This window comes from Schistocerca cancellata, chromosome 9, assembly GCF_023864275.1.
Source record: "Schistocerca cancellata isolate TAMUIC-IGC-003103 chromosome 9, iqSchCanc2.1, whole genome shotgun sequence".
NCBI classification, from domain to species: Eukaryota; Metazoa; Arthropoda; class Insecta; order Orthoptera; family Acrididae; genus Schistocerca; species Schistocerca cancellata.
Window position 1 is genome coordinate 175327260 of NC_064634.1, and position 13362 is coordinate 175340621.

Below are 13362 nucleotides of genomic sequence, written 5' to 3' on the forward strand. Positions count from 1 at the left end.
GCCTCTACCACTAATACTACCAGATCCAGATAAACACGCCTACCCCTCGAAGACAAAGGATAAGCCCAGGAGAAAGCACAATAAGACAAAACGTAGTACACATCAGTCTCCTGAAAGAGTGAATTATTTATTCCATCGGTATAGCCTTTGGAAAAAAACAAAACATTTTGGTATATATTACCACAAAAGCTGCTAAATTCTACTTCACGCTGAAACATGTTCCACAGTTGATGTCATCTAACAAATCTGATCGTGAAACGTAATAAAAGCCACAAAATTTTCTGATGTACAGGTCGTATGTTGTATTATAACATTGTCGTACAGTTAAGTGCTTCGTGTATGCGACAAGTTCATTATTTCAAAACATGTTACATATCTAGTTAGTACTGTGGATATATACAAGCCTATAAACACAAGCATAGTACACTACCTGGTCGAAAGTATCACGGTTTTGACATCGGACCCTGGCGCCTACATAACACATGATCATATGAAGCTAATGAAGGAGCAGCTGTAATAGTACATGGTGGTGGTGGTGGTAAGTTCCTATGGGACCAAACTGCTGAGGTCATCGGTTCCTAGGCTTGCCAAACTACTTAATCTGACTTCAACTAACTTACGCTAAGGACAACACACACACACACACACACACACACACACACATCCATGCTCGAAGGAGGACTCGAACCTCTGACGCGGGGAGCCGCGCGAACCGCAGCAACGCACCTGAGACCGCCCGGCTACCCCGCACGGCTTGCAATAATAAGCCAGAAAATAAGGATACGGATAAACAGCTAAGAAGAGCATAAGGAACGGATTATCATACACAAATCGACACAAAGCTACAACCCACCAATAAGATAGAAACAATGCATACTAGATACGCATATGAGGGAAATGAAAGTGTAATCGTGGTGGCAGAATATATTTCGATAGTTGGAAAAGTAATAGAAGAAAATTAGTAGTAGATAACTGACTGGGGAGGGGGGCGGGAGGGGCAGGGGAAGGAAGGAATGAAAGGAGGACTAGCCTGGCAGCACAATTGAACTTTGGCAATACTTGCTTTACCCATGAGGAAAGATTGTTGTACACGTGGAAGGCATTTGAAGGCATCGCAAAATTTCAGATCACTTTATTATGGGTATACAGTAATTTCGAACCAGATTTTAATCGGTAAAGCGTTTCAAGGATCGTAGGTGACGTAATTATAAATCGTAGATTACAGCTAAAAATATGGCACAAAAGTAGGAAATTAAGATGATGCGATCTGGATAACTGAAGCCTTTTGAGTCCCGGCAACATGGAAAATACATAATTTTAGTTTTTTTCACATTATTAACCTCTACTGTTATAGTAAGTAACGAATACAAGAAGAAATTGGCAGAAAGTAAACACTCAATCGCTTAAAGCAGGTGGTTCCACTTTCAAACAAAATTTTAAAATTTTTCATGTATTTAACCTTTGTATTGTATTGTATTGTATGTTAACCGGGAGCCTAGAAACGACGGAGACGCTCCGTCCCCGCCGAAGCCGCAGTGATCCACAACCTCGCGACGACTACCGCAGTCCACTTCACCCCTCTGCCGCCCCACGCCGAACCCAGGGTTACTGTGCTGTTCGGCCCCCGACGAGTGTAACCGCGATGTTTGCGTGGTAGAGTAATGGTGGTGTAGGCGTACGTGTAGAACTTGTCTGCGCCGCAATCGCCGACATAGTGTAGCTGAGGCGGAATAAGAGGAACCAGCCGGCATTTGCCGAGGCAGATGGAAAACCGCCTAAAAACCATCCACAGACTATGATACCAACGAATATCAGAAGAAGACAGCGTAAAGTAAGAAACTAATTTGTTTTAGGAATGTGGGTTCATTTTGGAACCATTGGGACGTATTTCATGTGATATATTTGGAAAAAAAAATTACATTTTTCCTGAAAACTATCCCACATCGCGAAACGTCCATGATGTCAAAATGCCTTAAAAAGTTATAGTCCTAAATAATAATCAAAAGTGTGCCTTAAATTTTATAAATTTAGAATTATAAGTATACAGGGTGGTCCATTGATAGTGACAGGGCCAAATATCTCAAACGAAAAAACTACAAAGAACGAAACTCGTCTAGCTTGAAGGGGGAAACCAGATGGCGCTATTGTTGGCCCGCTAGATGACGCTGCCATAGGTCAAACGGATATCAACTGCGTTTTTTAAAATGGGAACCCCCATTTTTATTACATATTCGTGTAGTACGTAAGGAAATATGAATGTTTTACTGGGACCACTTTTTTCGCTTTGTGATAGATGGCGCTGTAATAGTCACGAACGTATAAGTACGTGGTATCACGTAACATTCCGCCAGTGCGGACGGTATTTGCTTCGTGATACATTACCCGTGTTAAAATGGACCGCTTACCAATTGCGAGAAAGGTCGATATCGTGTTGATTAATGGTTATTGTGATCAAAATGCCCAACGGGCGTGTGCTATGTATGCTGCTCGGTATCCTGGACGACGTCATCCAAGTGTCCGGACCGTTCGTCGGATAGTTACGTTATTTAACCCTTTCACGGATAAAATTCATTTTTTACAGATTTTTAAAATATGAAGGTGATAACAGATTCTTTTCAGTCCCATTATTATGTTTTCACCACCAAAATATTTTTTAAGTTCTCCATTTTTTCACAACAGGGAGTGGGACACACATGTCCCATGAACCAACACAAGATACCTATTCTGCAATAAAATAACTACAAATTATACATGCATGTAATCTTTTGATTTGTGTAGAGCCAGTGTAAAAATATTCTTTACATTTCAGTTTTCATGATACATGATCATTACTTACAAAACTTTACATGCCATGAAACTTGGAAAAACATGGTGTGGCACAGAGTGGTACACCACAAGCAGTGCAAACAACTTTTGTTCTCTTCTCTTTAGAGTTTGTGCTAATCTGCATCGCTTCCTAGTGCCACTGTCTTTCGGTACATGTTTGCCTACGTTCACGAGCCGGACGTCATCTGGCACACTAGACTCCTCTCTTTTCTGGGAAGAAAGTGGGCATTGATGCCCTCTTTTTCCTGGATGAATACCATTAATCAATTGTCTTGCTAATCTTTACAAATAATGTCTGCTGGGACACATGTGTCCCACTAATTTTATTTCGATTATAAGGTAGTACAGTCGCTGAGAAGTACATTCCACACTGTATTTGTACTAAAAAATGATTATTAAGTTAATAATAAGATGAATCACTTACTTCAGACATCGCTGGAAAGTGAGAAATGATGAAAACTTAAGAATGACACAAATAAGTGGCGTTGCAGCGGCGATATATATGCACGCCAGTCAACAAAAGTAGCACCGCTTCTCTGTTGCCTTTGCAGTGCAATCCCGATTTTTTTCTTAGGTTCAGTACAGTCGTCCCTAGATGGCAGCACCGTGCAGAGCTGGGTAACATATATCCCGACACTCGAACTGGCGCTCAAAGTTAGTGGGACATATATGACCCATCAACCACGAAAGGGTTAAGGAAATAGGAAGTGTTCAGCCGCATGTGAATCGTCCGTCAACCACGACCTGCAACAAATGATGATGTCCAAGTAGGTGTTTTAGCTGCTGTCGCGGCTAATCCGCACATCACTAGCAGACAAATAGAGCGATGTTGAGAATGCTACATCAACATCGATTGCACCCGTACCATATTTCTATGCACCAGGAATTGCATGGCGACGACTTCGAACGTCGTGTAGAGTTCTGACACTGGGCACAAGAGAAATTAGGGGACGATGACAGATTTTTTACACGCGTTCTATTTAGCAACGAAGCGTCATTCACCAACAGCGTTAACGTAAACCGGCATAATATGCACTACTGGGCAACGGAAAATCCACGATGGCTGCGACAAGTGGAACATCAGCGACCTTGGCGTGTTATGTACGGTGCGGCATTATGGGAGGAAGGATAATTAGCCCCCATTTTATCGATGACAATTTAAATGGTGCAATGTATGCTGATTTCCTACGTAATGTTCTACCGGGTCACTACAAGATGTTTCAGTGCATGACAGAATGGCGATGTACTTCCAACATCATGAATGTCCGGTACATAGCTCGCGTGCGGTTGAAGCGGTATTGAATAGCATATTTCATGACGGGTGGATTCGTCGTCGAAGCACCGTATCATGGCCCACACGTTCACCGGATCTGACGTCCCGGGATTTCTTTCTGCGGGGAAAGTTGAAGGATATTTGCTATCGTGATCCACCGACAATGCCTAACAACATGCGTCAGTGCACTGTCAATGCATGTGCGAACATTACGGAATGCGAACTACTCTCTGTTGAGAGGAATGTCGATACACGTATTGCCAAATGCATTGAGGTTGACGATCATCATTTTGAGCATTTATTGCATTTATCTGGTATTTAGAGGTAATCACGCTGTAACAGCATGCGGTCAAAGAAATGATAAGTTCACAAAGGTATATGTATCACATTCGAACAATCGAAATAAAATATTCAAACGTACCTACGTTCTGTATTTTAATTTAAAAAACGTATCTGTCACCAACTGTTCGTCTAAAATTGTGAGCCGTATGTTTGTGACTACTACAGCGCCATCTATCACAAAGCGAAAAAAGTGGTCCAACTAAAACATTCATATTTCTTTACGTACTACACGAATATGTAATAAAAATGGTGGTTCCTATTAAAAAAAAACGCTGTTGATATCCGTTTGGCGTATGGCAGCGCCATCTAACGGGCCAACCATAGCGCCATCTGGTTTCCCCCTTCAAGCTAGACAAGTTTCTTCTTTGTAGTTTTTTCGTTCGACGCTTATTTCTTGAGATATTTGGCCCGGTTACGATCAATGGACCACCCTGTATGCTACCCCACGGGTTTTAATTCAAAACCACTCATAACAGCGGTGGCAGAAACTCAAATTTAAGTTACAAAAATCGTTCAAATGGCTCAGAGCACTATGGGACTTAACTTCTGATGTCATCAGTCCCCTATAACTTAGAACTACTTAAACCTAACTAATCTAAGGACATCACACACATCCATGCCCGAGACAGGATTCGAACCTGCGACCGTAGCGGTCGCGCGGTTCCAGACTGAAGCACCTAGAACCGCTCGGCCATTGTGGCCGGCATTTAAGTTACAATCACTTTATATATACTTAATTTCACTCCAAGCATCTCCTCAACGTGGCCACCGTAGAGAAACCACGTGTCACTCTCCTGCAAGGACGTAGCACAATCTCCGTGCAACTGTTGGTTTGAACGCTATAACTGACCACAACAATGCACCACAGTCGTATAGGTACCTCAGTGTGTCATTAGTGTCTCTGTTTTGCAGCAGCATTGGTGGTTTCATGCTAAAGGCAGTAGTGCCTCAAAAAATAAAATAAATTAAAATAAAATAAAATAAAATAAAATGAGGATTTCTGGCAGAAACCAGTTGAACTCAGAGAGTTAAAGTAACCAGAGCTTGTCTAAACGCTACGAGACAGCGATTGACTGATACAGGGGAAAAGAATACAATAGAAGACATTGTAGATACACTCCTGGAAATGGAAAAAAGAACACATTGACACCGGTGTGTCAGACCCACCATACTTGCTCCGGACACTGCGAGAGGGCTGTACAAGCAATGATCACACGCACGGCACAGCGGACACACCAGGAACCGCGGTGTTGGCCGTCGAATGGCGCTAGCTGCGCAGCATTTGTGCACCGCCACCGTCAGTGTCAGCCAGTTTGCTGTGGCATACGGAGCTCCATCGCAGTCTTTAACACTGGTAGCATGCAGCGACAGCGTGGACGTGAACCATATGTGCACTTGACGGACTTTGAGCGAGGGCGTATTGTGGGCATGCGGAAGGCCGGGTGGACGTACCGCCGAATTGCTCAACACATGGGGCGTGAGGTCTCCACAGTACATCGATGTTGTCGCCAGTGGTCGGCGGAAGGTGCACGTGCCCGTCGACCTGGGACCGGACCGCAGCGACGCACGGATGCACGCCAAGACCGTAGGATCCTACGCAGTGCCGTAGGGGACCGCACCGCCACTTCCCAGCAAATTAGGGACACTGTTGCTCCTGGGGTATCGGCGAGGACCATTCGCAACCGTCTCCATGAAGCTGGGCTACGGTCCCGCACACCGTTAGGCCGTCTTCCGCTCACGCCCCAACATCGTGCAGCCCGCCTCCAGTGGTGTCGCGACAGGCGTGAATGGAGGGACGAATGGAGACGTGTCGTCTTCAGCGATGAGAGTCGCTTCTGCCTTGGTGCCAATGATGGTCGTATGCGTGTTTGGCGCCGTGCAGGTGAGCGCCACAATCAGGACTGCATACGACCGAGGCACACAGGGCCAACACCCGGCATCGTGGTGTGGGGAGCGATCTCCTACACTGGCCGTACACCACTGGTGATCGTCGAGGGGACACTGAATAGTGCACGGTACATCCAAACCGTCATCGAACCCATCGTTCTACCATTCCTAGACCGGCAAGGGAACTTGCTGTTCCAACAGGACAATGCACGTCCGCATGTATCCCGTGCCACCCAACGTGCTCTAGAAGGTGTAAGTCAACTACCCTGGCCAGCAAGATCTCCGGATCTGTCCCCCATTGAGCATGTTTGGGACTGGATGAAGCGTCGTCTCACATGGTCTGCACGTCCAGCACGAACGCTGGTCCAACTGAGGCGCCAGGTGGAAATGGCATGGCAAGCCGTTCCACAGGACTACATCCAGCATCTCTACGATCGTCTCCATGGGAGAATAGCAGCCTGCATTGCTGCGAAAGGTGGATATACACTGTACTAGTGCCGACATTGTGCATGCTCTGTTGCCTGTGTCTATGTGCCTGTGGTTCTGTCAGTGTGATCATGTGATGTATCTGACCCCAGGAATGTGTCAATAAAGTTTCCCCTTCCTGGGACAATGAATTCACGGTGTTCTTATTTCAATTTCCAGGAGTGTAGCTTTGAGAGATTAAATAGTGAACGCAAACAGATAAGGTTCAGCAGAAAACCCTGGAAAATATAAAAACGCAGCAAATAAAGCAGCCAAGTCAAAAATTCCAAATTTTATGTTTGTAGCTCAGGTATCTCTGCCCTCATATTTATTTTACGCTGGGTAATCACTGGCGTTTGGATACCCATGGAATTCCCAGTGTTAAGATGTAAGTGAAAGCCTTCTTGGTCGTTTTCTTAGGGAAAATATAAACTCGTCAGTGTGTAATCTAGAGTGTGTATCGACGACCGAACGTAAATAAAAGAGCAGAGCGCTGGTTTGCTAGCGTGGAGTAGAAGGGGGCGTGTCCTGAGTACGGTACAAGGTGTCCGTCGCTTTCTCGTAGCTGGGCGCAATTACAAGGTGATCTATCAAGCCGACCGCACACATGCTCTCCGGCGCTTCTAGCGATAGCAGCCCGGCTCTTAAGCCGCCCGGCGCTTCCTGAAGTCTGTCACGGAAGCCGCTGTAACGAAATGTCCATCGTAACAGCCACCAGCTGCAGCAACTAGAAAGGCTTTCAGAGCATCACCGTATCTAGAAAAATATTCCGCCTGCAGTTATTTCGTTTTACGGGTATTAGCTCGATCATAACGAATTGCTGAAAGATTTGGTCAAATTTCCATTAAATGGGGGTAGACGCAAATTAACGTCCATAACAAAGAGAAATGCCCAATAGCATATGATTACATAATAAGCGATGAACAGCTTAAACACGGAAAATCGTGTAAGTAAATAGGGGTAGTACTAAGAAGTTAGCTGAAATTGGACGAGCACTTCAAATCAGTGTCAGCGAATGCGAATAGAAGACTTACAACCGCATTTGTTGGAAGAGTTCTGGGAAAATGCAATGTGCAATAAAGGTAATCACAAACAAGATCCTAGGGTGACCGATTCTATATTATCGCTACACTCCCGATTCTTTAAAGAATCGTGTGTGTGTGTGTGTGTGTGTGTGTGTGTGAATTCCTATGGGACCGAACTACCGAGGTCATCGGTCCCAAGACTTACACACTACTTAAACTAACTTACGCTAAAGACAACACACACACACACACACACATACCCATGCCCGAGGGAGGACTCGAACCTCCGTCGGGAGGGGCCGCCCGATTCCTGACTTGGCGCCTTTAACCGCGCGGCCACTCCGCGCGGCTTAACGAATCTAACTCCCTTGTATGAAACAGTCTGAAACTTCTGATTACAAATGCGTTAATGTGTTACACATTTGAAGTTAAACATGTAAGCGAGAAAGAGTTTACAAAATGTTCGAAATTATATTTGAAGTTTGTTGGAAGTCGTCAAGTGCTGTCGTTGTCAAACCCTGGAAGAATACGGTCTGGGTAATTTGCTCTCCGTTTTAAACAAAAGCAGTTATTTCGTGAATCTCAATGTTTATGATGTCATATCTCATGAACTACGTGTCGTACAATGATACATTTTTTCAGGTGGTATATATGGATACCACCTGAAAAGTGTGTTGCGAACAGAGTTCTTACTAAAGAAGTAATAAATTAGAACGTCATGCCTCATGCTGAAATCTTACTGCATGAACAGAGAAAATGTAGTAAGTAGATACTTTCTACATTTCATTACCTCGTCGGAGACTACAGCGAGAAATATTTCAAAAAACTTCTGAAATTACATGTAAATTTTTTTGGATGTCGTTAAATATTGTCATGCTCAAATAATGGATGAATGGGGTCTGGGTAATTTGCGTGCACTAAGGAAGACTGCCTCAAGACTTGTAAACAGTCTGTAACTGTAGTACTTGTCTTAATGTGTTAAACTTTTAACATAAGAGTACATTTCTTAATTAGTAGTTTATGACAGCATTTTAAAATGTTATGTTCGTTTAATAATTGTATGAAATACTCTAATAAAATGGTTCAAATGGCTCTGAGCACTATGGGACTCAACATCTTAGGTCATAAGTCCCCTAGAACTTAGAACTACTTAAACCTAACTAACCTAAGGACATCACACACATCCATGCCCGAGGCAGGATTGGAACCTGCGACAGTAGCGGTCGCGCGGTTCCAGACTGAAGCGCCTAGAGCCGTTAGGCCACACCGGCCGGCTACTCAAATAAAATTTTTCTTGTCCCTGGAAGCCTTTAGGTAGTAACTAGGAAAGAGAACTTGGTGATAGTACCCGCGTTACTTGTTTAGTGACATAGATTATTCCAGTATTTGGTGTCCTTATTCAAGAGGGTGGACAGCAGAGTACGAGCAAATCCCCAGTTGCGTCGCTATGTTTGTAACTGGTCGGTATAACCCATAGGAAAGTGTAGGAGAAATCCCTGGAGAATCTAAATGGGAACCTTAGGAAGAAATGCGACTCAATTGTCTCTGAAACCTGCATGGTAAATGTAGAGAAAATATGTAAGAAGAAGAGAGCGTAAAAATTATATTTCACGTAAGGAACGTGAGAACAAGGTAGGAGAGATCTCAGGGCGAAGAGAGGCACAGTCATTTTTCCCCCACTCAGTACGCGAATATAATGGGAACGAAAACTGCTATTGCGACGTGGGCCTACCCTCCTCCATGCCATGGCCTGCGGAGTATTTACGAGATGTAGATGTACTCTACTGGCCATTAAAACTGCTACACCAAGAAGAAATGCGGATTATAAAGGAGTATTCATTGGACAAATATATTATACTGGAACTGACATGTGATTACATGTTCACGCAATTTGGGCGCATAGATCCTGACAAATCAGTACCCAGAACAACTCTGACCGTAGTAACGGCCTTGATACACCTGGGCATTGAGTCAAACAGAGCTCGGATGGCATGTACAGGTACAGCTGCCCATGCAGCTTCAACACGATACCACAGTTCATCAAGAGTTGTGACGCGTATTGTTACGAGCCAGTTGCTCGGCCACCATTGACCAGACGTTTTCAATTGGTGAGAGATCTGGAGATTGTGCTGGCCAGGGCAGCAGTCGAACATTTTCTGTATCCAGAAAGGCCCGTACAGGACCTGCAACATGCGGCCGTGCATTATCCTGCTGAAATGTAGGGTTTCGCAGGGATCGAATGAAAGGTAGAGCCACGGGTCGTAACACATCTGAAATGTAACGTCAATGCGAACGAGAGGTGACCGAGAAAGCGTTACGGATATGATAGATAAACTCCAGTGGAAGACTCTGCAGGAGAGACGCTCAGTAGCTCGGTACGGGCTTTTGTTGAAGTTTCGAAAACATACTTTCACCGAGGAGTCAAGCAGTATATTGCTCCCTCCTACGTATATCTCGCGAAGAGACCATGAGGATAAAATCAGAGAGATTTTAGCCCACACAGAGGCATACCGACAATCCTTCTTTCCACGAACAATACGAGACTGGAATAGAAGGGAGAACCGATAGAGGTACTCAAGGTACCCTCCGCCACACACCGTCAGGTGGCTTGCAGAGTATGGACGTAGATGTAGACGTGTAACCAATGGCATTCCATACCATCACGCCGGGTGATACGCCAGTATGGCGATGACAAATACACGCTTCCAAATTGCGTTCACCGCGATGTCGCCAAACAGGGATGCGACCATCATGATGCTGTAAACAGAACTTGGATTCATCCGAAAAAATGACGGTTTGCCATTCGTGCACCCAGGTTCGTTGTTGAGTACACCATCGCAGGAGCTCCTGTCTGTGATGCAGCGTCAAGGGTAACCGCAGCTAGGGGTTTCCGAGATGATAGTCCATGCTGCTGCAAACATCGTAGAACTGTTCGTGCAGATGGTTGTTGTCTTACAAACGTCCCCATCTGTTGACTCAGGGATCGAGACGTGGCTGCACGATCCGTTACAGCCATGCGGATAAGATGCCTGTCATCTCGACTGCTAGTGATACGAAGCCGTTGGGATCAAGCACGGCGTTCCGTATTACTCTCCTGAACCCACCGATTACATATTCTGCTAGCAGTCACTGGATCTCAACCAACGCGAGCATCACAACAACGTTTCACCAGGGAACGCCGGTCAACTGCTGTTTGTGTATGAGAAATCGGTTGGAAACTTTCCTCATGTCAGCACGTTGTAGGTATCGCCACCGGCGCCAACCTTGTGTGAATGCTCTGAAAAGCTGATCATTTGCGTATCACAGCATCTTCTTCCTGTCGGTTAAATTTCGCATCTGTAGTACGTCATCTTCGTGGTGTAGCAATTGTAATGGGCAGTAGTGTAGATGTGTTGAGATTTCAGTCTTATTACTGCGTGATATTGCGCGGTAAATTAATCGCAACTCTAGGAATGTATCGTGGCGTCATATTCACTGTGATGTATTACATCATTTATGTGTTTACTATTACTGTTTTTTTTACCTAGGAACGGTTTACTCATTTTTCATTGGCTCTCCCGGCACTTGTTAGGCAATGGGGAAGCCTTTTGCTCAAGAAGTGACATAAAGCGTATGATTTCCTGCGGCGGTTTAGCCTGCGAGCCACTCAACGCTAAAAACCATCTAATAATACGTTCGGCCAACTTTCGTAAATTCTTAGGGACATACGTTCTCTAGCATCCGAAACCTTACCAGTGCAAGTCATCACAAGTGAGCTAGAGGAACTTTTAGTGCGCGAAATTTCTCGAATCCCTGGGCGACGATTTGCAGCAGCGAAAGAATTGGGTCAAGTTCTTGTCCTGGCAGTACTTCATAAAATATTACTGTATTCGCACCATCTTCATTGTGTCCTAAGATCACAAGAAAACTGTAGTACAATGTCAGTTGGTCCTGCAGCGTCGTTATGTCAGTTGCAGAGGGAGAAGTTCACGAGAGGTGGTGGTGTGCATTTTTCATAATCAGGTTGTTTGAGCTTGTGAAAGTTCCCAAACACCTGCAGAAAAAAGGCTCCAGCAGCACCATTTCTCAATCGATATATGGGCAGGCATTGTCAGCGGTAGATTAATAGGACAAAACGCATCAAAGCATTCTGCTGCCAGCTTTGCTGCGGACCACATCGTCGCTGTTGCTCGTCTTGTTCGCATACACAACCGAACTAGTCTGTCTGCAGGAAGGGAAGCGACGCCAAAGGGAACTCGAGTTGCTTGCCGCCTTCATGGGACGCGTGGCGGTGGTGCTGCTCGCGTTGGCCGGCACCGCAGATCACGAAAGGGGGACCTATGACCAAACAGTTTTTTTCCTCCTCCCCCCCCCCCCCCCCCCCGATTAAACCAAACAACCAACCACGACAGGTAGATGAGGAAGGGACAGGGCTAGAGGTGCCAGCGGTTTGGCCTCGTAGGCAAGTACTGCGAGGAATACGTGGCGCACTTGAAGTGCTCGCAAGTGCATGACGCACGCGACTGCTCGAAGACTCCGCGACTCCGCGCTCACCTGTGTCGACAGCGGCATCGCACACACGGCGAATTTTCACGGCAGCAGCTACGTCACAAGCTGTAGCCGCGAAAAGAAAAAGAAGACGAAAAAGAAGACCCGCTCAAAGGCCGCCGGTCGAGATGAGGTGGCTGCAGCGGCCACTCCCTACCACCCTCCCCAAGAAACACGTCGACCCGACCCGGGAGATGGTACATTCCCTGACAGGCCACGGGCCGTATGAGATACACTTAAACAGAATGGGACTAACGTACGACGAAATATACGTTTGCGGAGGAACTAGGACACCAAAACGTGTCACGCTGCAATGCAACGCGCTAGCACACTTGAAAAGTCCGCAGTTCGTGGTCTAGCGTCGAGCGTTGCTGTCTCTGGATTACGGGGTCCTGGGTTCGATTCCCGGCCGCGTTGGGATTTTTCTCTGCTCGGGACTGGGTATTTGTGTTGTCCTCATCATTTCATCCTCATCGTCTTCATTCGTGGCAGTGTCTCGAATGGACTGTGTAAAAAAATTGGACTGTGAAAAATTTGGGACTCTGTACGGGCGCTGATGACCGGGCAGTTGAGCGCCCGACAAACCATACATCAACATCATCACATGAGACCTATACAGAATGACAGTGACAATACGTAATCCCGATGATTGGAACACAATAAATAGCGTAGCCGATATTGTATCGAACACACGAACACACGAATACAAGGGCCAAAACCAATATGGAAGGAGGTGTAGACAAACACAAACACAACAAACCACATGGGAGTACACAAGCACGACCACAGATTCCGAAACCGAGGAAGGTACCAACACACTAAGTGAACGTGACTCAGAAGGAATCACCACGTTGTTGTTGTTGTTATTGTTGTTGTTGTTGTTGTTGTTGTCTTTGGTCCTGAGACTGGTTTGATGCAGCTCTCCATGCTACTCTATCAACCATACAGTAAAGCTGCATCACCACGTAAGGGACCCAAGCCAACAACACACGACAATGCATGCCATTACACAGCCAC

The 13362-nt window shown here is 45.5% G+C and overlaps 1 pseudogene; it reads right to left on the reverse strand.

The window, feature by feature from the left end:
• Positions 1-12369, reverse strand: part of LOC126101269 (lipid droplet-associated hydrolase-like) — a 141692-nt pseudogene extending 129323 nt beyond the window's left edge.
• Positions 12370-13362: the final 993 nt, after the last annotated feature.